This window comes from Acipenser ruthenus, chromosome 9 (assembly GCF_902713425.1).
Source record: "Acipenser ruthenus chromosome 9, fAciRut3.2 maternal haplotype, whole genome shotgun sequence".
NCBI classification, from domain to species: Eukaryota; Metazoa; Chordata; class Actinopteri; order Acipenseriformes; family Acipenseridae; genus Acipenser; species Acipenser ruthenus.
In genome coordinates this window covers 46345947-46370149 of record NC_081197.1, presented here as the reverse complement: position 1 = coordinate 46370149, position 24203 = coordinate 46345947, and the positions used below count along the sequence as shown (strand labels likewise).

Here is a 24203-nt window from a genome sequence, read left to right as displayed (position 1 = left end):
TTTACAGCAGTCTGAATCATTTGCTTTCAGCACACTTCTGTAACAAAGACATGCAGTACAGCATATTTGCTCATTTGATAAAATTAATTGTGGGTCAGAGGAGTATATAACAGGCTCATATACAGCAGAATTCATATGGCATTGCAATTTTAAACCTCTACGATTGTCTCAGCCAATCAGGTGCCAAATGCAATGGTCATAATTCCACAGGTACTGCAGAATATTCCTGCTGTTACCATGCATGTGTTTTAACACTCTGGTGTAATTTCAACATGCTGTGTTGTGCGATGCACTGCCGTTAGGGATTCCGGGATTCATTTAGAAGCTAAGAAAGTGAAACACCATCCTCACTGTTCTGCTCACAGTGTCCTTCATTTCCTGGGTTGTTACCCCCCCCCCCAAAACGAGAGAAGTAATCTATATAAATTGACTTGTTACTTACCTCTCTTCTTGTTCAATCCTCCACCGCCACTGATCACCATCTTTATTTAATTACCACATAGGGTCTAACATCTCGTTCAACCCACCAGGCGATGGACCATCAAATCAGGTAGGTGTGAGGCTAAATGTATATTCTTGTACTATACTCCATTATGATAATGGAAATCCATTATGCTTGGAAATTCTGGCCTGTCATTGGTTAAAACCTCATCACAGGAGCAAAAATAAATTGAACTATTGCCCTAAAATCCTTACACCACCAGACAATAGTCTCCCTCTGACATGTGATTGGTTCACATCACTGTCAGTGCCGCCTCTTTTCAGAGGAACGCCCTTTACCTCGACTCCTCACAACAAGAGAAAGTGGCTGAATGTGAAAAAACTGCTGAACAGCGATTCTGTGACTTAACAGAAAATGAATTACAAAACATACTTCAACAGAAAGATGCTCCAAACACTAAAATGGTGATTAAAACATCACTGTGATTGTAAACAAATATGACGGTGGGGATTATGCAGTAGTCAGCAAGCCAGTTAACTACACAGTCAGTGTGGACATTTCCTTCAATGTAAAGTCTGTATGACTGTGGTGTGTTGACTAACCTGACATCTAACAACGTAGATGAGGTAATCTCCAGCGACAAAGTAATTCAGTGTCCATTGTGGCACATAGGAAGTAGTGGTACAATGTGGCAGCTGACACAACGTTTTATTGCAAAACTGGTAGGATTATTTGGAGAGTTTAGATAGCATAATTGTGTAACATATAAAGATGTGTTATGTACCCCTTTTTTATGTATTTCTTTAAAAATGAGTATTACAGTTTTTAATAAAAAATACATACATAAAACAATTGTTTTTTGTTATACTGTTGAATTTTTTTTAGACTCCATTTTAACTTTGACTCAGATGAATACCATGACAAGTTCACTGTATGGGTTACAGTATTTTGCCTTGACCCACAAGTAATAATGGTCTTGTAAGGGTAAATACTTAGACTTTTATATTTAATTAGCATATGTTGTATTGGTTTTATTTCGAAATACCTAATTCAATGTCATTATAAAATAGAATTATGTCTTTAAAAGAATGTGTTTGGTTAATACCAGGATATACCATAAACAACAACCAGGGGGCAGCAAAGCTACAAAGACAGAATGTCTGATTAATTGGTATTATATTGTCACCATTTTATCAGCACACGACATAATACAATATATGAGTCTACTATGTGTGGCTAATTGTAAAGCTATTGTCTAAACCACATGAAATATTTATTTTAAAGTTGTACAACTCCCGGAAAACATAAAATAAAGTTGTAAATAATGATTATTATTGTTATATTTATTATTACTGCCTCTTTATTCCCCATGTTAACTGGATCAATTCCTTATACTCAGTGTTCCAGACTGAAACTGTTACTGTTCTAGAATGCTCTCTTCAATGCAGTATCTACATTTCCTTGGTGAATTCGTAACGGATACTCACAGTCTAGCCAACCAACAGGGTTTGAACTGGAACTGGGAATCTCTTTCCTTTCCACTCTGTAGACAATCTGGATAATTAAATATCTGCCTTTTTTTCTTTTCTTATTTTGTATAGTTATAGCCTTCTTAAATATTAAATCAATAATTTGCGATGAGAAAGAACTAGTGGAAGAAACGTCACTTTGATTTAAAAAGGCTTCAGACCAATCCATAGTCTCCGCAGCTGTCTACATGTGTATTCACACCCGCATTTGCATTAATCATGCATCCTCTGAAAATGTAAGGTAATGTAGTGATTTTAAAACACATATATCTGTCCTGTCACCACCGGACCAGCAGGGGTCTTTTTAGTTAGTCAGTTTAGCTGGGGTTAAATGAATGGCTGTGTATTTATTTGGCTGCGTATCTAAAATTCGAAACATCATTCAAGGCAAATAATTAGCTTAGTATAATTAGTCATTTACACTTTTACTGTATTTTACAATCATGATTCAACGAAGATAACTAGAGCAAGCCATAGAACAGGAATGAGGAAAAGAAGGTGATCATCATCCAAGTCCAAACCAATTCAAATGTCAAAGCGTAGGGCCAATTGCTTTATTATCATGGCCATCTGCTTGCTTCTGCTCTAGTGGATGCATCACACAGATCAACTACCTATTCTTGTTCAAATCCTTTCAAATTAATTGCAAATGAGTGTGACAAAATGAACTAATCAAAGCTAAATTGATTTGTAAGGTAGTACTTTGACTGTTGCAGAAGCCATTTGGTATTTTAAATATTAATATGCAGGCCTGCGTGATATCAAAATGATGGCACCATCATAACTACAGAAAATAGCTATTCAAAATCTGTTGGAATTCGTGCAAGCTTCAACTAATTGTGAGTAATACATGTAACCAAACTGTAATATAAAACAGCAACAACAGACCACAATAAAAATCTTTGCCGCCCCCACCACCACTGCTCCCTTTTCATAGCAGGGCTTGGTGACACCAGCCAGCTCGTGCTTGCTTTCAGCGAGCAGTCTGCTGTCACTGTCAGTCTGTTGCTGAATTCCAATCCTCAACCGAACCCCTGCACGGGAACCACTCCTCTCTGACACGCCGACCTGTACAACTTACCTCTGATTGGGTTACATATCCCGGGGCGTGGTGTGACGTTACAAGATTTGGTTTCTGATTGGTTCATAGACTGACACTCTCTGGAGGGTATTGCAGTTGCTAGTAGCAGCTGTAGGTTGTCTTGTGAAGTGGGTTGGTTGCTGTGTTGGTGCTGTTGCAATGAAAACACCAGCAGTTGATGGAGAGACGGGAGCCAGTTCATTAATTACTAAGATTTCAGTGAGTATAATAAGTTGTCATCTTTTTAGATGTGCTAAGATCGTGTTATATCGCACAGTTGTGTTATTGGTATCATAAATACACGAACGACCATACGCAGATTTTTTAGGAGCCAGATCTACCATCAACATTTTTCTCCAGCGATTTCGTTTTCAGCTATGCTAATATATGCAGTTCACTGCCTGTTTGCGGTTTGGAATGACGGCACATACATGATTGTGTATATAGAGCTGCAAACATGTGTACTTTCAGTGATAAATGGGGTCTTACTAAGAAATAATACCAGTAACACCAGCACAGCATGATTCACCCCATACTGGTCTGTATGTAAATTATATTTTGATAAGAGAGTTGCACATTGACATTCCGATTCAGACTGAGTTTTCAGTGGTTTGCTTCTGGCGTTGATTTTAAATCTCTCTCTCTCTCTCTCTCTCTCTCTCTCTCTCTCTCTCTCTCTCTCTCTCTATATAGATAGATAGATAGATAGATAGATAGATAGATAGATAGATAGATAGATAGATAGATAGATAGATAGATAGATAGATAGATAGATAGATATATATAGATAGATAGATAGATAGATAGATAGATAGATAGATAGATAGATAGATATATAATGGTACTCAAAAAAGAGAGCATTTTATGCCATTTATGTCAGAATTAGAAATATGACTGATTAATTCATCTTTGGTAACCATTGTTTTTTTTAGCGTTAGCTACTTTAGATAATGAGATGCTGCATATGTTCGTGCCAGCCACCCACCATTTAGCAGATCTATCTTGTTTCAGTAGACAAACTATTATGAAAGTATGTAACGTTTTCATTTCAAGTTTAAAGGTTAGCTTTCTGTCTGCGTTGATTGCTAATTATATATATATAACAGTATCCTTATGACAATGGGAATGTTAATCGAACACCAAACCTTGAGTCAGCGTATCATATGTTAATCACCTAATTTACAACGGTTTTCTTTTGTAAAAAAGGTTTTAACAGTAAAACAAGTATTACTGTTAGTTAAAAAAAATGATAAAATAAATAAATACAAAAACCCCAAACTACATTAAAAACTTCACTGGCACTATTTAAGTATTGTTTATTGTTTGATAAGTACTATGCACCTTTTATTTCCAAACAGGTTTCTGTGCATTAATTATCATAATGATATTGAAACTGCAGTTCTAGCAAGTACAGTAGTACAATAACTAGTGAAAAGGCTTGTTTGCATAGCAGTATTTCAAAGTTATTTATTCCAGCCCACTGGACTGGACAGTACTTTTTCCCCCCTGTCACAATATGGCAAATTTGTATTTCTTGTGGTGTACCCATATGACTTTAAAAGTAGTTTTGAAATAAGCCTCATATGCAAAATGGAATGTAAATTGCACAGTAATTAAATAAGAAAAAATGTACAAAATGTATTCATAGTTTTGCGCAGTCACACCAACATACAAAACATTCTATATAATACAACTATTTGTTTAATTTTTGTAAGTGATATGTCTGAGTTATTTTTTGTTAATTAATATTTGAGTATACATTACTGGCAATCAAAGCAGAATCATGTAATAAGCTGGCTTAATTTTTTATAGTTATAAATACTTGACTGGAAAGAGCCATCCATCACAATATTTTATCATATGGGACCGTTGCAGAGACATCAGAAGTTGCTTCCAAGAAGTTTAGGGTCAAACCTCCAACAATCTTACAGATACAGGTGTCATTATTATGCTTGTTACTGTCATTGCTTGATAAGCTCAATCATTTTAACACAGATTTATTCTAGTATTACTACAACACAAATATTTTCTAACGGGGAGTACACAGTGGTCTCTTGATAATCTACAATGATTTTATTTTATTTTTTGCTTGTTTGCGCTGTAATAAGTGAATTATGTCTTTGGGCCAAGGATGGCTCCAGAGAAGTTATTTTGTAATGCAAAGCAGGGTCTCCTCTATTTCAAAGTAGATTCTGTGTCTAGACAGAGGCTTCACAAAGGAACTGGGAACCAGTACCTCATTTAGAATAATACAACCACTGAGGGGGATTTATATCTCTGGGTGTACTTGTAAAGCTCCGATTATGATGCCTGTGGTAGTCTAGCTGACAGACTGCGATTGGCTGATTCGGCAGTTGTGTGTACTGCTCTGGTTGCTTTTGTCAGTGCAAAGTATTGATTGGCTGGTTTTGGTGGATAATGAAATACATTTAGACCAATTGTGCCTTCGTTTAGTTTGCTGTCCAATAGACTGCACTTTCATTAAGGCAAGTTAAAATGACAAAACAAAAATGGTAGTCCTGCACAGATTGATTTTAAGTTTGATTCACAGTTGATGCTGTGACGTTCCAGCAGGCATCTACTGTCTGATGGAAGCATGCTAGAGCTGGAAGCTGATTTGCTGATGATGCTGAATAATTTTCTAAAAGGGAGTAGTTTTGTGGTATTAAGATCATCCAAGATCAGTTGAATAGATCCCATGGTCTGTGATTGGTTAGGCTAATAAAAGGCTTTCAGAACGAGTTGACCTTGTTCGATGAAACCTTGCATGCTTCATATTGTAAGTGTACAGTGGCTGGTTACTGTGGCCTATTTTTTCATGTTACTACTATAACACCTGATTGGATGAGATGTTATTGAGGGTTATGTCTTACTGGTCTGGTTTTGATTAAACAATTGTCGATATTGATTCTAGGGATGTAAGTTGTGGACAGCTAGCTACTTTTTTGTGAACTGTAATGCATTATTTGGGGATGCATTGCTCTAGTACTATTTATTAAGAGTCAGGGCTTGAATTTCAGCGTGGGATTGCGGGAATCGCGCGTTTTCCAAGTTGCTCTCGCATTTCTGCAACTTTCAGTGCGGGAAAATCCTGCAGAGATATTTTAAGACGCCAAGCTACTGTATTTTTCACCCAATTTAGAACGCCTGAAACGCTACAGCAATCTATAAGGAAGTGGGTGTCAGTGACGAAAGCACTATGAGCCACATTCTGAGTAGTTCTGGTTAAAATAAATAAATAAATAAAAGTAGTGCTGGATATTTTAAGTACCGCAAGACTTTATTCTCTCGTACGTGATTCTCGGCCGATATCTTTAAGAATTATAGAAACTCAGTACACTGCAGTACGTAAACAGTTTTGAAAAGAAAAAAGACGACATTAAGTCTATCTAGGTGTTGTTCTGCAAGCGGTGACTTTTGCTTTGACTCTCAAAACTCAGCCCCATTCATTTTGGGGCGCCAGGGCACCGAAGGTTACGCACATATTACTCAGGCACCGTAGAAGCCACCTACCAGACTCTGGGCTTTCCAAAGACATATTCAGCGTGTGTGTGCGGTACTCCTAGCCGGAACTACGATCGCCTGAAGTTAAGCCTCATCATGTGACAGAGTTCACAGCTTAGGTTTTGTTTTGAGCCTATTGCTTCGTAGTAGCTAGACAGAAAGGGGCGGTATCATTGGAAAGCTTAGAAGCTCAGCTTCCCCCCCATGTTAATTTCATATTGAGGTTCAATGGTGTTATTTTTTTTTTTTTTTTTTTGAGCCATCTATGATTACAATATATATAGTAGTGACCAAACATGATTATTTTGGAATTTTTTTTTTTTTTTTTTAATATCGATATATTCTCATCTCTACCACATTATAGCATGCCTGATGCATGCAGTACAAACTATCCAGTAGTTAAACCAACATAACATAGGCCTCTGCCCTAACTGCCTGTATCTCTGATATAAAAAAATTGGATGTCGCAAAGAAATTTTCACCTTAATTGTGACAAGACTGAGGTAATGCTGTTAGGTACTCTCCGCCAGCTAGGTAAAACCAATGCTTTAAATCTGTCTGTTGATGGAACCATGCTTGAGTTCAGGTCTAAGATAAAAAATTTGTGTGTGATTTTTTTTTTTATACATTCTCATCTCTACCACATATATAGTATGCCTGATCCTGTTGCAGCTTACATAATATGAAAGAACATTTTGCAGCCTTTCATTTGATATGTTACATGCATGCAGTACAAACTATCCAGTAGTTAAACATACATAAATGAAAACAGTGAAAAACAGGCGGAAATCGGGCTGAGTGTAAAGAGTTAAAAAAAATAATAATAAGTGGAGCGCTGGTTAAAAAGAAAAGCACCTTTTTTTCTGCTGCATGCAAAAACTTCACGTCAGGCAATGGCAAAAGCAATGGAGAGTGCTCTGTCTCCGTGATGAACAGCTGCAGCTTATTTTAAAGCAACACCAGAGTGAATGATGATGCTGTAAAATACATATCGTTTTTTTATATAAAAAAGTGCCTTTTCTTTTGCCATTCCCCCCCTAAAATTTTTGAATCCCCCCCCCCCATTGGCTGCAACATAGGGGGGGGAAATCCCCCCAGCACACAAAAATGAAATTCAAGCCCTGAGTGATAGTCTGTGTCAGAGGGAACAGTGTTGGAGGAACGTTAATGGAGCAGAGAAGAATCTTTGCTTTTTTTAGTGCTGAAGGTAACCTCAGCAAATAATCTAATTATAAAAACAACAACAAAACTGCAGCTAATCCAACAAGAATACATTAAAATGTTTACTCTTGTGTTTTTTTCTTTTTCTTTTATGTGTGTAGGCGTTATTCTAACAGCAAAAAGATGATGGATTTTTTTTTTTTTTTTACGGCAGCAGTCCCCTTTAAAAAAATAAAATAAAATAAATCTACTAAGGGCAAAATATGGTTAGCTGAAATGAGATCCTCACATACTGTACAGGTCATCACTCTTCTGAGCCTAACCATGTGTTGCTGGTCATTCTCCATTCATTTCAGAATCATTATTGCATTAATGCTATGTCAAAAACTTGAGGTACTGTAGTTGCACAAATCTATACTTTCCTGAATTCTATATTTATAACATTTTATGAATAAATATATGTATACAAATATAACAACTTTGTTTATGATATATTTTGCCAAAAATATAACACAATAAACTATGCAGGAGGAGACAGATACAGCATTATATAAAAACATACAGAATCACCTATCAAAAATAAGAAATAAAAAAAGTAAATGAACCAATACCAATAGTTCAACACTTTACAAAACTAAACATAAAATGAATGACCTAAAATGTCTAGTTTTAGAAGAAACAAAATGTGATATAATATAAAAGAATAAAGGTGGATAAATAGCATGGTGCCTGAAGGTTTAAATAGAAAGGAATAGTAGATTGTTACATCATTAACTATGTAGTAAATAAGACTGGGACGGTGCCTGATTTTTCACTTTCGATATGTCGTTCTCCAAAAATGCTGATGCATCGATTCATCAATGTTATGAATAAAACTGAGCTGTAGATTTCTGTGTAACATTGCTAATAACGCTTTAAAAACTATTATGCATATTGATTACATCAGTTTATGCATATACAGTAGTAATTAAATATATTAAATTATTATTTTTTTACCTTATTCGTGTTGATTTGTACCAGTTGGGGGGACAAAGCAAAATCCCACCAAATGGAGTCGTTTAAATCCATAGCCAGTCAGAGTAACAAACAATCAAGAGAAAAAAATAATAATTAAAAAAAAGTTATCACTGTCCACTCTGCAGCTCAATGCAAAAAAATGATTGCAGATTCCAAATTTAATAAAAAAAATAAAAGCTTTCCTTTGCTTAAACCCTTTACACAAAAACGATGCACAGGCTTGACTATCAATACTTGTCAAACGATACTCATCCTTCGTAGTAAATGACATCAGAAACACATTAATATGGGGCGCACTAAGTAAGTGAGCATCTCGGAGCAGCTCAGTGAAAGAACCCACTTAACGGCATGCTCAGTTCCTCTCCCTCTGAGCAGCTCAGAGCGCTGCAGAGCAGATTTCATCTGTGATCGGAGTGAGTGGAACAATTCTCGCTCTGAACTGCTCAGCTGCTTAACGCACCCATTGTAGATTTAAATAGAAATAAACAAGTATAGTTACCATGGCATCAAAAGTACGTCCACTGTTTGTTTTCAAACATACTTTCCCTTGACAAAGGTTTGTTAAACATGGGTCAGTCCAAGTCAGGTCAGTCACCCTCGAAACCGAAGGTTCATGGATTTGATGTTGTTTGGCAGGGATATTGATGCCATAGAGATATAAGATTTCCCCAAACTTCACGTCTCTAGGTAAAACGGTTTTTATGTGAGAGGTCACCGATTTATGTGACACGAAATGGCTCCCAGATCAGACCAAAGACATAAAAGTACCAATAACTTTTTTTATTGTTAATGCTACAGTAAAAAGTAAACAGTTGCTTTCTTTGTGCTCTATCCAAATATGGCATATTTTTAATATTTAATGTCAAACAGAATTTTGCCCTTTGACCTTGAATTGCGGAGCTTTGACCTCAATTTGCCTGTCAGCCCCAACATGGATGACCAAAATCAAGTTTGGACACCATCCACTACATTGTGTCATTGTAGTTTAATTTGTTTAGTTTTGGTAGGGTGTAAATTCTTTGGGTCACAACACTTTTTTGGAGACTGACGTAATAACTGGTGAGAAACTTTTTCTGGTGGCCAACTTCGGTTCCAGCAAACCCCTTACTCGTAGTTCAATCAGCTGCTGTTCACTTGGTAGAAGTTCATACAGCTGTCCACTGCTACTTGACTCACAAGTATCTTCAGTGAAACTCCCTATGGAGCAAGTCATCTGGAAAGAAGAGAAGACAATCGGCAGTGCATAGCTATGAATTCTTGAATTCTTGAGTCTGCATCACATTATATGCTCCATTACATGTGAGTATAATTATATTTTATACAGGTTTTCCATCCCAATAGTCAACACATGATACAGTATCAGCACACTGCACTGTTGGTAGGCATCAGAGGTGTCCTATATATGTTTCTACAGACTGACTGAACCCTCTCCCTCTCTAAGTTGTTTTTCCTTTCCAGTCATTCCTAAATTTATCACCCATGAAACTACAATGACACAATATAATGAGTGATCCCATCAAGATCCCAGGCTGATTTTTGGTACAAACAGTACAAAAATAAATACTGGTACTTTTATACGAAACAAAATGCATACCGTCGGTCTGAATTAATTCAGCTGCAAACTTCTACCTTCTGACATGTCTTCAATTAGCCTAGTCTTTGCTTTGCACAGTATGATTCGGCAGCTGGACAATTTTTGTGTGTGTCCTCCTCTCCTAGCATTATCTTCAACGATGTCCACACATCAGCTTCTCGACAGTTGTGTGGGCTGCTTTGTTTTTGCAATATGGAGAGAGTCTTAAGAACATTTGTTTATTTTTTTATAGGGAAATTGAGCAACCTTACCACCACAGCGATTCTAACCAAATGGCACGCAGTCAAAGTAGCAAGATTTTTTGATGATGTTTCTGATAGGCTTCCTAATAATGTGACACCTCGTATTTGTAGTTGAATCCATTGCATAAAGAGTGGGGCATTGTTAAACACATTCTTTATAAAAAAGTGAAATTTAACTTTAAACACTTCAAATAAAACAAACGTGGAAATTGCGTTGTAAAGTGAAGGGGGAAAAAAACTCACTGTTTTGGTTCTCGTTTATTACATTCCACAGAAAGTCGCAACACAAAATTTACAATCTATATAAAAATCACTACACAACATTTTCAGGAATTTGGGTACTTTTAAGCGAGGCATTTCAGAATGCCATGCTTGCCTTTTTTCTGTCCCATGAGATTCTGTCTCGCTCTAAAGCAGCACAACGTGTTTTTGTCCCAGATGGCTTTCCATAGAGATCACTATGAGTGCACGCACATTATTTGGTTTGTTTACTTTTTGCTGCCTAAAACTTTTTTAAATAGAGGCTTAACCACTTCAACTCCAGATGTAAAAATGAAACCCCTTCCCAGGTACCACATTTTGAAAATAATAATAATAATGTTTTCAAACCTGTAATTGTTATAACATGTTAACATATCATGAATAAAACACAAATACATTTCCTAAATTGTGTTTTTCATTAACCCTTTATGCTCCTGTGTACTACATACCCATGTTCAATATAGAGAAATACAGTTTTTTTTTTTTTTTTTTTTTAACAATGAAAACAAAAACTCTACTAACAACAATAATAATCAGTAAACAGTAATTATCAAATAAAAATCAAACAACATCAAAACGTGTGCCATTATCGACTTGCTCTGTGCCACTTATTGAAATGTTCAATACAACAGAACCCGGGGTTGCCTTCGCAAACACTGCACATTTTTCTTCTCATTTTCGTAGCAGACCCTGCACCTTTTTTGCGGTCTCTGCTTCCCTTGTGTTGGAGGGATAGTCACAAATGTGTGTACAGGGCTACTTTCCGCAGGCAGCCACAGACACTTGCTTTATTGCCTTGTACCCAGTACTGTGTTTTCACTGTATTTTGTCACAGCACTGCTATTTCAAACCAAACAGCTTCCCGTTTGCAGCTGGCTTACCTGTAAAGTAGCTGCATGCTCTTTTGTTTGTACAGTTTGTACTGTTCTTGGCTCCACATCCTCTTCATCATCACTATCGCTGGTATCGAAATCCTCCGAAACCAACTTTACTCCCGTTATCGCTCTCCATGTACGTTGCCATGTTTAGCTTTCGCTAAAAACTATATAAACTACAACTAAACAAGTAAAACTAATAATAAAACAAAAAAATAATATCTGTCTTCTAAATGCCCACAGGTAGATTGGAATCGCTACATGACACGCAATTGGATACAAATGTCACCTGACCCTCCCCCAACTTTCATTGCACATTCCACAGTACTAGCACTGCCTTAGAGAATGAAACCTAAAATGCTAGACTGAGAAACCGGTCATAGAATAGAATGGGAAACTTGATGTATGCACGTACGGCATGGTACTGTAAGTGGGTTTTCATTTGACGTACGTGCATACTCATGGTGTTGAAGTGGGAGGCTTAAGAGCTGCTGTGTTGATCTTGTGTTTAAATATATATATATCACACAGCTCTTTTTCATATGCCATTTTTTGAAACTTGCGCAAATTCTGGTCAGACAGTAAATAAGTGCAAGGTATTTTTGTCATTTGTAGCGAATACGAACATCTGATTTTTGTATCTGAATGCATGTCAAAAAATAGTTTGAATATTCGGATATTTGTCCCAGCACTTATACAAATACATTTGTATATACTATACCCTGTTCAGAAACCCACAGTTTGGGAACCGCTGGTCACTTCTTTGGGAGACTGGTATTACTGTTTCTTCATGCGACTATCAATGTCAATAGTGATTCTAGTGTGTCTTATAAAATGCAAATCTAAAGTATACGTTTTATCCATATTTTATTTACGATACGATAAGGCTTGGGCTACATCATGAGTAGTATCGCACAAAAACACAGTTTAAAAGATATTAATAATGCAGGAATGAGTAGTTAAATTGATAATGCAGCTTTGCCCCTTGAACACATTTATATTGTAAAAAGTATTAGAGCAAAAATCCCTCCCCCCCTTAACCCCCTGTAATCCCACCCGCCTACAGTATGCTATTGGTTTCACTGTGCTGTGCCAGATGTACTTGGGTGTTAGACATGAATAAGAGAGCCGTGTGGGGTTCGCAGAGGTGCTTTCAAATCTGGGTTTTAAAAAGGCACCAGGATGTGTAGACTGAAACAGTAAATGACACAAAGCAAAGACACGTGATATTTGAGAGCATCTGTCTAACTTGAGATATTGTTGCTGCAAGCTGCAAAATACGGGATCATTCTTCAAGTACACTGTTCATGACCTCTCATTACTGCATTGATGTGCCATATTTTGTTTGATAAAAATGAACTAGCAAAAAGCATGTCCTTTTCTATGTAGCATTTTGTACTGCTCTAAAACAGCCATTTCACTTGTAGAAGGTGTTATTGTTGCATAATTTGTGAGTCAACAGATACAGTACCATGTTCATAGTTATTTAGGTCAATGTGTATTTCTGTATGTTGAAGGTTTTTTTTTTGTTGGTTTTTTTTTTTTTTTTTTTTAAATATCTTGCAACCTACATTCTGACATTTACTGTACTGCCTTCATGAAAATGTGACTTTAGTGTGAACTGTTGAATACAAAAAAGGACAAGCAGCACTTTTAGCTTTATTTTTGTTATTATTTTAGTTTCTCACCTGAGACAAGGTGTTTTCTAATTTACAGTAGAAGATGAAATTGCTTTAGTTTAAAGGACATATTACTGTATGGTGCTCCAGATGCTTTTATCTCGAAGTCAAATATTTTGTACCCTCATTCCAACCTATTTTATCTGATTTCCAATCACTTGATTTATTTTAAATGACTTTTAATCTGTGGAGGGATTTTTTAAAAGGGTTTAATTACCAGGAAGATTGATTTGGATACTTAAGAGGCTGCTGGTGACTGTGTTGCTCACTTGCAGATGGACTTACAGACACAGCTAATTGTTGTTCATGATCACTATTTCATAAACTGGCAAGAAATGCAAATTATGGTAATACTGTATTTGCAATAAATCATGTCTTGTCTTTTAAACAAATGTATTGTTGATAGTAAAGAAAATACATTTTAATGTCAAATGCTGCCAATATTGCTAGTCTTTTATTCATCCCTTTTCCCTCATTGGTATAACTTAACCATTGTAATCATTAAATTAAGATAAGAAGCTACTTGTTTCTTTTGTTCTAGCACTGATTATGTATAATTAATTGCATTTTATATTTATTATTCTCTTGAATGTTCCAATTGATTCCTTTCATAGTATTGCTAATAGTGACCATTGTTGATAATAAGCTGTGGTTGCCATTGGTAAATGAAACCTTGGAATTTCCCCTTAGTTATTGACTGACTGCATGACCTTGTGTTAGTTACTTGACCCCCTCTGATGTGATAATGGAAGCAGGACCCCACAGGAAAAGGACATATTGCATCTCAGTGAGCTGGGATTCCTACTGTAGGTGCTGTTTCTTTGCTGCCAGACAGGCCTGACCCAGTTCTGTGCAATTTGAAAATATACCCTGCCCTGCATTTGTGCACCAGACTCTATAATAGAGGGGACAAGTGAATCCGGTTTCACTGTAGGAAAATTGAGGTTGCGATAAAAGCTACTAAATCATTCTGACAGGAAGTTTCTGAATTGAGGACAAGGACGTTTCTGAATTGAGGACAAGATATTTTCTGTATTGTCTCTCATACACACACATTTATACTACTCCACATTGATAACGATAAAAAGATTTACAGAGAAAAAGAGATTAAACTCAGTTGCGTAAGTATTCAACCCCTTTGCTACTGCAGCCCTAAATCAGCACAGGTGCATATGATTTGTTTGAAAGGTCACAAAATTAGTGAAATGGTTTCAGCCTGTGTGTACTCAAAATAGTTTAACTTGTAGATAATTTCCCTCAGGTATATAAAGACTTTCAAGCTGCAACTCACACATTCGAAACAAGTCAGGGATAAAGTGGTAGACAGGCACAGAGCAGGAGAAGGGTACAAGAAAATTTCAAAGGTGCTGATTAGCCCTCTCAGCACAGTGAAGTCCATCATTAAGAAGTGGAAGAGGCATCATACCACCTGACACTACCCAGATCAGGTCCCCCTCCCAAACTGAGCAGCCGGGCAAGCAGGAAACTGGATCGGGATGTCACTCTGAAGCAAACAATGACCTTGAGAGATCTGTGTCTGAGATGGGAGTCAGTGTTCACACATCAACAAAAAAATGAACACCTAATAGGTAGATAATTATTACTTTATCAAAATTCTGACTACGAAAAAAATAAACAAACAGGAGCAAATAGCTAGCTATAACTTTACCATGATTCAAGTAACGTCTTCCTTGTTTTATCAGTACGAATAATACTTCAAAATTGTACAGCATTTAAAAACGCAGTGAAAAGGCAGGGTGCGAGCATACATATTTATCAACAAACCAGTTAGTATAACACGTTGCATGAATCTTTTAAAATGTAGCGGGACCATGCTGGAATTAGCTTTCATTTTCAAAACAGCTCGGTTGTGGTTGTAACCTTATAATTTATAAAGTCGTACAATGCAGGATTCAGCGATATTGTGGCACATGTTACTTTCTTTTTTAATTGCTGTCTTTATAGGTGTGTGACTTGTTAGTTACCGAAATCACAGTCAACAACTGAAGACATAAGAGGATAATTTCATACCACTTAATTTTGCACCGATGAAACAGAACCTGGTTAACCGTACTGATGGCATATCAAATGCCTACATGAGAGGTATGGTTGCATTTTTGGAGAACTTAAGGAGAAAACAAAATACATTTCGACAAGGAATTGCATTAGTTCCATTACTTAGTTGAGCACATGTGGTTTCAGTAATATTTTCTGATTTAAATATAGGCCTACGTGATAGTTTGGGTTATTCAGTCTATTTAAAACAGTAGGTAGGTGTTTATTTTTTACATTATTTTTATATATACAGTGCACTCCGTTTGTAAGAATTGCTGATATAAGAATCAACCGCATATAGTGATCAAAACCACTGGGACAAAATCATTCCTATACCAACCAATGTAAAATACTCTGCTTGTAAGAATCAAACAATCTGTTTATAAAAATCATTTTGGGGCAAGCTGGCTGCATGCAATACGATACAGCATCAAGTGCAATGACGTTTACAGCCAATAAAGCTGCAGTGGCAGTCCTGACAGTAAAATACTGTACTGTAATGTCATTTTAATTCAAAGGCCATTACATGTAGCACCGCACGGCAGTTAAACTAGACACCCTCACGAGACGATCGCTTCTCAAGTATACTGTAGTAAAATAATATTCTGCAGCCTTGAGTAAACATAATCGTGATCATATAACAAGTTGCTTACCCATGAGGACTTGTTTTGAGGTATTGTCCTCAGTGATTGAGCACCATTGACATTTGTACACTGTATTTAAACTGCTGATGCGCGGAGGGACGCTTTTGTTAATTGTAATCATATCGGTCCACTTTTAAGAATCAACCGCTTATAAGAATCAAATGAAATGCACCTTTCTTGACTGCCAAGCCAGACTGGGCCGAGTATGTCCCAAAACAACAAGAGTTCTGGGGGGATGCCATCAAGTCCTGGTGTTTTGCCTTTTTTAGCACTCTCCAGTGCTGTTTCTTAACTCCTCTAGCGAGTTGGGTTTGCCTAATTCTGCTAACTCTACACCAGATAGTTTTGGAAGGGGCAAGTTTTGCAAAAAATGAGTGCATGCGACCTCATCTAGCGCAGAGTTAGAGTTATACAAATCAGGAACAAAAGAACGGAAAGTTGCACTAACCTTTCTCGGGTCAATAATTAGTCCCTTTGAGGATCAACGAATAGTTTCAATGGGATGCATATTTCCTCCGATTATCAGAGAATACTCAGATAATGACAGTAATTATTTTGTCAGAAAAGGGAAAAAGTTTGGGTCAAAAACAGAGGGGGCATATGCACTAATAAAAGCTACTTTTGTCCCCTGTATGTCGTACAGATGTAAGCCAGTTTTCCCGACTTGTCATTACTGACCTTTTCTATATTCAAATGGAGACTGCGTCTGATGAGAATAATAACTCCCTTTGCCTTCTAACCATTATTAGATGTAGCAGTGATTTTATAAAATGTATTTTGTAATCTGAGAGCATCTGCTGCATGCAAATGTGATTCTTGTAAAAATCCCAAATCCACATTTTTTCTGCATAAAAAAAATCTAGACCTTTATAAGTATAACCTTTACATTCGTCAAAAAGAAGCGGTTGGGGTAGGAGCTCTAGTTCTCTTTGACCATTGCGTGTGTAGGTCACGTGATCTCCTCATTGCTGCTTTTCTAATGACACTCTTTGATTAGACTCTTATTTTTTTGTTTTTACATGGTTGAAGTGTTATGTAGTTTTAAATGAATAAGTACAGTACCCCCCCTGGTAAATTGAAATAAGATTAGCTTAAAAACATGTGTTCTGGAAAAGGTAGCTCTGGGGTTAATAGGAAAGGTATTGATGTTTGTAACAAAATGGAAAAAGTAATTAATGATGTTACTTACAGTAGGGTTGTTACTGGATGTGATCTGTTGATAGAAATTGTCGGAAGTTCCCTTGGCTTCACTGGTGGTTTCTGAAAATAGTTTCTGATAGTCGTGAGATTCTTCAGTCTGGTGTGATTGGAGTGTCTGTGAGAAAGCTGTGCTGACAGAAGGGTAAGCGAAGTAGACAGAGAGGAGAGAGATAAGGCAAGGGAAAGAGGCCATATAAACTACAGGAGACAAATGAGAATGAGAGCAGGGAAAACTACAGTAAAGAGGAAAGCCAGAGAGGGAGAGGGAGGAATGGAGTGTGTGGCCAAGCAGCAGAGAGGTGTGAAATTGGTCTTCTTGTGCATTTAACCGCAACCACATTGTGTCCTTTCACTCTTCACTGCAGCATGTACTATAGCTTCATCACGCCTTAACCTACAAACATTTTTGCCATACTTGTCAGTCAAGGTAAAGACAATTTTTTTTTTTTTTAATGTACAGTGTGTTGTATGTGCTGTACATTACTGCAGCATTGGAACCAAACGGGGGGAACGTTACAGTATCAGAAATAGGCAATTCAAGCATAAAAGGGGTTCAGCCAACTCAGGAGTAAAAGTGAATGTTATCCACCATTTCTGGCGGAGCATTATTTATTTATTTATTTTTTTAATTAGTCTTTGCCAATGAATTTTGTATTTTTTTTTTACCCCATTTTTCTCCCCAGTTTAGAATTGCCAATTGTGTTATTATTAATCACGGTTCACCGCTGAAACCCCCCCGGTGACTTGGGAAACGGCGGCTGACACATGCGTCCTCCGAAACGTGTCCCTGCCAAGCTGTCTTTTTTTTGCACTGCGGATCCGCAGCGAAGCCATCAGATCTGAATAGCTCCGCTGCAGGCGCTCTAACAGCCACAGGGGTTGCTGGTGTGCTGTGAACCGTGGATTGCCCTGCCGACCTAAGCCCTCCCTACCCGGGCGGTGCTCGGCCAATTGTGCGCCGCCCCCTGTGAACTCCCGGTCACGGTCGGCAGTGACATAGCCTGGATTCAAACCTGTGATCTCCAGGCTATAGGGCGCATCCTGCACTCCACGCGAAGAGCTTTTACTGCATGTGCCATTTGGGAGCCCCTGGCAGAACATAATTAGTACTACAGGGATTTATTCACCTGGAAGACATGATGGTCATCTAAAAAAGGCAGAACAAAGCAGAGAAAAGAAGTTCAAATTAAAATACACGATTGGAACCTTCAATGCTATTGATCTGTCTTCTGCATAAATTCATTGTCATGGAAGCTAATAAGCATCGCTGCTGGATAAGACTTTCAGATTCTGGCAGGCTCCAAGACAGGCTTCTGAATACCCACAAAGCTGTGCTATACCCCAAGAGCTGTCCAAAAAACCCTTGGCGCTGTTGGCTAACGACTAATTCATGTTCTCAAAGTAGATAAAAGGGGTGCTGCTGTAAGAAGTACACATTTATTTGGCTGTAGAATTTAAGACTTGCTGTGTCTTCTGTTGAACCGTGCCATGTAATGATAATAGTGAAAAGCCAGAAGCGTGTCAGTACAGTACTATATGCTGGGTGAGAATGGCTCTGATTTCACCTCCGAGGGAGAAGATGAAACGTTTTGCTCACCGCATGGGGAGTGCCTCATATAAAGGTCTTTGAATCTAGATTTGTGAGCCTGATAATAACTTATATGTAAACAATATCTTATCTCATACTTGAGGTTGTTTTAAAGTTTAGCCTATATTCTGCATGTTTTTTCTTTTTAATTATTTTTTTAAATTTATATCACCACAGGTTGTTTGGTCTATGACTGGTTTTTGGCAGAGGAGAATTAAAACAGATTCGATGGTTTAACCTTATACAGTACCTCCAAGTGGAACATAATCATCATAGCAGTTGTTGAATGAAATTGTTGCGGCAATGTTTCAAAACTAGTAATAAACAGCTTGGGTACACTTTTGATTGTTGCTTGATAAATCTGGCCCAATGTTTTTGAACATTTTTGTCTCGTTTGTGTGGGAATTTTCTTCAGTGTGTTTTATAAGACTGTCACTGTGGATCATAGTTGGAAAGATTCATATCAACATGACATAAACTGTAAAACATAATGTATAGTGTTACAAGAATTGTGTATTTCTTTTCTGCCATACCCTCTTGATTTAAAAATAAAAAAACAAAGCAAAAACTACTTTATTTTAACAGTTTCCCAGAAGGCACACATTCTCTTAAGTTGTCCTTTCTAATTTCCTAACTAATTTTTCCCCTATTTTTTGCAAAGCTGACTGATTCTGGCTGCTCAAATTGTGTAAAATATGAACTAATAATATGTATGCGATTTCTAATGAAAATAGCGTCTGCTAAGAAATAAATAATAATAATAATAATTCATAATTGTTTGTGTATATATGTATATAATTACAAGTAATATACAATATAGATATAATTAAACACCGGCAATATCAAGCTTCTATATAAGCATGGCATACAGTAGCTACATTGAATATTATTATTTATTTATTAGCAGACACCCTTACCCAGGGTGACTTACAGTTGTATACAAAAAATACATATCAAGAATTACAGTACAATTAAGAGCAAGATACAAAATACAATGACTTCAGTCCTAATAAGAGTAAATACAAAACACAGTACGATTTGATATCGGGGCAGTTCAAGAGCAGATAACTGTGTTGGTAGTTACGTCAGGGTTAGATACGAGTGCAATATTTTTCATATTCAAGTGTTTCTTGTCACTTATACTTTTGTGACTGTAAATGGGCAAAGTGAGATTCTTCTGTTGTGGCATATTGTCGTCTCATCATGAAGTTTGAATATATTTAAAAGGAGCCTTTTAGTGCCCACAGCGATAATGTTGTAGCAATGTGTAATGTACAAAAAACATGTCTGGGCAATCTCTTTGGGTAATTGCAATCTTGTGAGGTCTGGGAAGTAATCCAGCATAAAGAAGCCGGTTTTTAAATGGTGATGGGGAACAGAAATGCAAATAAAATGTTATGAACTACTTGGAATTGGAATTAATAAATTAAATGATTTACATTACTAATAATACATGCGACAAAATATGAAACAGTCAAGCTTAAATGTTTCAGGAGGAAAATCAGGGGTAGTCATTGTGTTTGAAACAACTAATTCAGAGGGTTTGATAAGGGACTGATTTACAAAAACAAGAGGCATGTATAAATAGCTGGAGAGAGCTGCTGGCAGATTGACTCTCCATTCCCTCAGCTTTACACCAATCTTCTGACTGTGAAAACAATATATTTCACAGCCAGGAAGCTTACTTTGAATGCCCTGTACTTAAAGAGCTCATTTTTGTTAAGGTCCTCATTCAAACAATGGGGACTCTGATACTGTGATTTTTGTCTGCCCGTCCCTCTGTCACACTATAACGGGGGAACACGATAACTGCCTTAATTTGGCATCAATCTTCACCAAACTTTTGACATACACTCCTAGCCTCCTATAAATGTTTCATATTTCATTTGGCTATAATTCGATAAACTTTTGGGCTAAAACTTTCTGTGTCATCTAGTGAAAATGAACCATCTGAACAGTTATTATTATTATTATTATTATTATTATTATTATTTATTTCTTAGCAGACGCCCTTATCCAGGGCGACTTACAATTGTTACAAGATATCACATTATACATTATTTCACATTATACAGATATCACATTATTTTACATACAAATACCCATTTATACAGTTGGGTTTTTACTGGAGCAATATAGGTAAAGTACCTTGCTCAAGGGTACAACAGCAGTGTCCCCCACTGGGGATTGAACCCACAACCCTCCGGTCAAGAGTCCAGCGCCCTAACCACTACTCCACACTGCTGCCCATGTACACATGTCAAAGCTTCTGAAAGTGAACGTTTTTTTTCAGTTTTTACAAATATGATTTGATTTGATTTCCATTACACGAGAGTAGATGTTAAAACTTCATGCTGATTTGAACTCGGCTCTCGCCAAGATAAGCACCAACTAAGACGTAGCTTTACAGTAAACTAATGTGATCCATATGTGTCTCCATCCATTTACGTTTCCTTCCATATGATGATGTAGATATCCTTCTGTCTGGTGTTAATGGCTGAAGTGTAATGCTGGCTCCAGGGATCAGCTTATTTTGCCTCCCTGGCGCATCAGCACACACAACGGCTGCCATGCTGGCTCCGGGGATCAACCAAAGTGCGGCCTCCCCAGCGCATCAGCATGACAACCGTCTGGATTGAGCTAAGTAGGGTACATCTCTGGGGTTTTCAAGCGGGCACCTTCCATCCTCAGTGTTTCGTCGACTAGCCCATGACACCTCAAGAGGGCTCGACGGTGATTCTGGCGTCCCAGCATCACCCCCCTCCGTCCCCCACTCAACTCAGCCCAGCTTACTTACCTGTACATCAGCGTTTCTTTCTTTCTATTGTGCTTGAGATCCCCAGCCAGAATCTTTCCGTCTCAACCACAGCCAGTTGCTGCTCCTCTCTGCTGCTTCAGATAAGTTCTTCACTGTGCGACTCAACTCTTGGCCACTGAATCCGACGTCTCTGAGAAACCGGGTTGTAGAGTGTGCCACAAATCCTCGACAACCCACTTCCACTGGGTAAACCCGAACTCTCCATCCTCGCTGTTCCGCTTCAGTGGCTAGTTGAGCATACCGCAGTCTCTTCCTCTCATACGCCTCATCTACAGCATCCTCCCATGGCACTGTTAACTCTACCAGGTGAACAAGGCGTGCTGATCCAGACCACAAGACAATATCTGGTCGAAGGTTAGTGGTGGCAATCTCAGGTGGAAAAATAAGCCGTTGACCAACATCTGCCAGCATTTTCCAGTCTCCAGCAGCTTCCAGTTGTCCTGGGCGAGGATTGGTTTTAACACCTTTTCTTGGTGGTTGCTCTCCTGGGCAGAGGAATGTTGTCTTTTGTGTGTAATGTTTTGATGGAACCGGTGACAACTTATTGGTCATGTTACGCTTGTCTTCCAATGCTAAGGCCAAACATCGCAGCACCTGGTCATGGCGCCAAGTAAACCGTCCTTGGCTAAGAGCCACCTTACATCCTTACATTGTAGCTGTCGTACTACTGTGTACATTTTTAGAGAGTGATAGCGCTGCAGTGGCTGGACATTCAATATACAGTTCATTGAGAAAAACAGTCAGAGGTGAAGTTGTGTCTGATATTCGTGAGATATTGTATTTACTGTGATTATAATGTGTTTATCATTCTTTTGAAAGCATAAATAAAAATGTATAGCAGCCCTAACCGTAGCTCCAACCCTCACCGTACAGTAGCTCCTATTCTAACCCTAGCTCTGACCATAACTCCGAATGGAGTTCTCTCTGTTTATTTTCTTGGCCAAGCTTGCTGGCCATCTTACCAGAGCGAAGCTGAGGACTGAACAGTGTACAGTTGGTTGCTGTCTGTGATTAGTACATCTGACAATTATGAGTGCGTTAGGTTTCAAACCCAGCACTGGACTGTGTGCTGCTATACAGGCGATCCTCGACTTACGACGCTTCGATTTACGACGCACAGCACTTATGACTCTTTTGCATTATTATCCTGCTTCGACTTTACGATAGCGACACGGCATTTACAACATGGTGAGACACGAGCCACGCGTCATGTGCGCATGCTTGGTGTCCGAACCGCAGTACCTGTCGTGGTCGCCCTGACTCAGTCTAGCGGGTTTTTTGAATGCATGTAACTGGTGTTTTTTAGAATTTATTTGTCCTTAACAATGTCTGATAAGAGCAATGGACTAAGCTGTGAACTCTATCACATGATGAGGGGCTTGGGGGTAGTTCCAGCTAGGAGTACCTCATACACACACTGAATACGTCATAGGAAAGCCCCGAGTCTGTACTTTTAAACAAGCCAGGTAGGTGCTTGAGTAATTTGCGTGTAACCACTGGGCTGAGTGTAAAGAGTTATAAATATTTGCATCAGTAAAATATAACGGGTCACTTTTGTAAAAATGTATTATCTGGCCAAAGACTGAGGAACGTAACCCCAATTTTTAACATTGTTCCTAAGGGAAAATGTGCTTCGACTTACAGCGCGACTTTCCTGTACTTCCTGGTACTGGCATCTTTGGGGAGCTGCATATGCAAACATGGGAAATAATTAATATGTCAGGGGCTTCCATTTTCTAGGCTTTGTATCATAGCTTCCTCAACCCCCTTTACGGTACTCAGGGTTTCATTTGCAGTCAGAGCTGTCAAGGCCACAACATTTTGAGAATTCTGAGGTTCAGGGTGAGGTTGTTGGAGTTCCAATTAAATGTGTGACAAGCCTGGAGTATGTGTAAGACCACGCCTAAAGAATAGGTGGGTGGTGTGAACAGAGACACAAGCCTTGACAGTAAGGAGTAAGAAATGTTACAATTACACTTCTTTCTGTATACTTTAGTTTTTAGTCCATCTTCACTAGCACTCGGGGTGTTCTTTGGTGATCATTTTTCATTTTTCTTTGTTTTCATTTTGAAAATATATCAATATTAAGTCCTTAATATGAGCTCAGTAGGTAAGACTTGTCCAAATAATGTTAAGCATGGGCCACACCCTCATTGATTTCTTTCTGATCTTTTCAGGTCAGCCTACAAATGGGTAGGTCGTTCAGATTTTTACTAAGAAGGGTGAGCAAATGTATGAGATTTTGTTTCTGCAGATACCAAGTTTTCTGCTGAAATAGGCTAGGTGATGCAGTGGTGTAATTCACTTTCTATCATCTTATGCCTTTCACATTTAGAGGCCCAACTGGCTGTCCCTTTGCATAACTGCCAATCTCTGCTGAATAGCAGGGGGTTTAAAGTCAGGACCGAGGTGTGCAACGTATCTGACTATGGTCAGTGCAAGTGTGTCTCGTGTTTCATGAGGACCATGAAAAAGAAAAAGAATGTTTCATAGAGGTGGAATGTACTGGTTTG

The 24203-nt window shown here is 38.0% G+C and overlaps 1 protein-coding gene across 2 annotated transcripts in view; it reads left to right on the top strand.

Moving 5' to 3' along the window:
- The first annotated feature begins 3136 nt into the window (after positions 1–3136).
- The window catches only part of LOC117405735 (cyclin-dependent kinase-like 5), a 94549-nt gene continuing 73482 nt past the window's right edge, over positions 3137–24203 (top strand). For both annotated transcript variants that reach the window (XM_034009079.3, XM_034009078.3), the window contains exon 1: positions 3137–3271. The gene's annotated coding sequence lies outside the window, so the exon portion shown is untranslated. The remainder of the gene's footprint in view (positions 3272–24203) is intronic.